Below are 3,190 nucleotides of genomic sequence, written 5' to 3'. Positions count from 1 at the left end.
TTAAGGTTCCCTCTGCTCTAAGTCTTCCTGCTCCATTATTGCATGCAGGGCACCATGTGACATGTGGCCATCATCCCTCTTTAGGCTCTTAGCTGGGACAGTCCCTCAGACTTGTCTTTTTTTTTTTGATGACCTTGACAGTGTTGAAGAGGACTGGTCAGGTATGTTTTACTCATGACTAGACTGGGGTTATGGGATCTGAGGAAGCAGACAACTGCTTTGAAAAGCTATTTCCAAACAAAAATTCACATGCAGTTATGCACAGCAGCTCTATATCTAGTGGTTAAAATCTTAGAGAAATCAGGATTTACTTCAATAGATGAATCCATAAGCAAACTGGGGTCCATTCATGTGAAGAGAGCAGAATATACCACCCCAAAATATACCTCTTTGGCATAGGGATGATTTGGGCTGATTAATTTTAAGAAACAGCAGATACAAGAGAATCTCTGAAAACTGAGCAGAGCTTGCTATTTGGTGAGTGAAATGCACACTTATAAAGGAAAGCACCATTTATGAGTGTCTCCCTCTCTGTATCAGAAGAATGAGTAAATCCCAAGACACTCTTACCAAAAGAGAAGGCACAGACTTAAATCTATGTAACAACCACACTCTCCTTTACTGTGGTTGGCCTGGTAATGTCCCTTAACTGGCCTTCCCACCACCCAAATCTTTCTGTCTTAAGCTGAAGATGGCATTTAGGGTGATGGCTGGGCCACGTCAGGGAGTTACTCCATTTTCCTGGGCATCTCCCATGTAAACAGACCATATGCATGTTATTAAACGTCTGTTTGTTTTTCTCCTCTTTATCTATTCAGCAACAAAAAGTAATAAGCCATCATCCCATACAATGACAAGGATGAATCTTATATGTATTTTGGTAAGTGAAAGAATCCAGTCTGAAAAGGCTACACACTGTATGACTTTATTTATTTATTTATTTATTTATTTATTTATTTATTTATTTATTATTTACTTTTTACTCATTCATTCATTCATTCAGAAGATTTTATTTATTTATTCCTGAGAGACACAGAGAGAGGCAGAGACACAGGCTAAGGGAGAAGCAGGCTCCATGCAGGGAGCCCGACGTGGGACTCGATCCCAGGTCTCCAGGATCACACCCTGGGCCAAAGGCAGCCCTAAACCACTGAGCCAGCCAAGCTGCCCTGTACTACCCCTTTTATAGGACATTCTGGAAAAGGCAAAACAGCAGACATAACAGGATCAAGGTTTGGGGGATTTGAAGTATTCTATGATATTTTAATGATTTATACCTGCCACTATGCATCGGTCAAAATCCAAACATTTTGACATCCCAAACAGTAATCATAATCTACTTAAATCATTTAGGATGTAATATTATCACAGGATGGTATAGGGCCCAAGATCAAGCTGCCTTAAATGTGTACTTTGGCATGTTGATTATTTTGAATAAAGGTTACTTAAGAGCCTATGCAAGAAGGACACTCAGAAGTCCCCCCAAAAAGTCCCCCTGGAAGCAGGAAATAAATATCCCATGTGAAGAACTCCCTGTACCAGGAGGTGAAGAGACTTCCTTATCAACAGAGATGGGAAATTTAGGGCCAAGAAGGCTGTATAAATAATCATTCTTACTTTTTTACTAATTTACTACCCTAGCTCAAATTCTATTTAGAATTCCTTACTAATTGAAGCTCCCAAGGTTACATTTTCTTTGTCCTGTGAATTCTTCACAGGTTTACTTTATTGTAGTCCAAAAAGTATAAAAACTGCCTAGATTGGCCATTTCTTTGGCTCTCAATTTCATTATTGACCCTTCCTGTGTACAGGATTAAGCTTTGGGTTTTTTTCCCTGTTAATCTTTCTCATGTTAGTTTCATTCTCAGTGCAGCTAGGAGAACCTTGGACTGAAGAGAATGCTTCCTCCCTTTCAGTGGAATACAGAATGTGACAAATACTCTATAGTAGAAACATATAGGAAAAAACTCACTGTAGGTTGTATGACAAAAGTGCTGGCATATTTTGGGGTGGCATATTCTACTCTCTTCACATGGATGCACTCCAGTTTGCTTATGGATTCATCTGTTGAAGTAAATCCTGGTTTCTGTAAGATCTTAACCACTAGATAAAGAGCTGCTGTGAATAACTGCATGTGAGATTTTGTTTGGAAATAGCCATTCAAAGCAGTTGTCTAAATACCAGAAGTATGATTGTTGGATCCTAAAGGTGAGACTTATTTAGCTTTGCAAAAAAACTGCCAGACTGTCTCCTGAAGTGGCCATATGTGCATTCCCCCAGCGTGAAGGACAGGTGCTGTCATTTCTCACCTTCCAGCAGTTGGTATTTTTGTTTTTTGTAGTAGCTTAGGATTTCTAATAGGTGTGCAGCGCTACCTCAGTGTTGTTTAAATTTGTAATCTCCTAATAATAAAGGATGCTGAGCATATTTTGTGTGCCTGTGTATTATCTGTACATCTTCTTTGTCCAGCTTCAGATATAAACATGTTATCGATTAGGTTATTTCTGTTTTCCTGAATTATGAGAGTTTTATGTATATTTTAATACAAATCCTTTATCACATGTGTTTTCCAAGTAATTTCTCCCGATGTGGGGCTTGTGTTTCAGTTTTCTGAAAAAGGTCTTTCATAGAGTAAAAGTTTTAATTTTAGGAAGTTCATGTTATCAATTCTTTTCTTTTTTTTGTATATTTTTTAATTGGAGTTCAATTGGCCAACATATAGCATAACACCCAGTGCTCATCCCATCAAGTGCTCCCCTCAGTGCCCATCATCCAGTCACCCCAAACCCCGCCCACCTCCCCTTCCACTACCCCTTGTTCATTTCCCAGAGTTAGGAGTCTTGCATGTTCTGTCTCCCTCTCTGATATTTCCCACTCTCCTTTCCCCTTTATTCCCTTTCACTATTTTTATATTCTCCAAATGAATGAGACCATATGTTTGTCCTTCTCTGATTGACTTGCTTCACTCAGCATAATACCCTCTAGGTCCATCCACGTTGAAGCAAATGGTGGGTATTTGTCATTTCTAATGGCTGAGTAATATTCCATTGTATACACAAACCATATCTTCTTTATCCATTCATCTTTCTATGGACACCGAGGCTCCTTCCACAGTTTGGCTATTGTGGACATTGCTGCTATAAACATCGGGGTGCAGGTGTCCCGGCATTTCACTGCATCTGTATATTGG

Source organism: Canis aureus, chromosome X (assembly GCF_053574225.1).
Source record: "Canis aureus isolate CA01 chromosome X, VMU_Caureus_v.1.0, whole genome shotgun sequence".
In the NCBI taxonomy this organism is placed as follows: domain Eukaryota; kingdom Metazoa; phylum Chordata; class Mammalia; order Carnivora; family Canidae; genus Canis; species Canis aureus.
Note: the sequence above shows the minus strand (reverse complement) of the source record.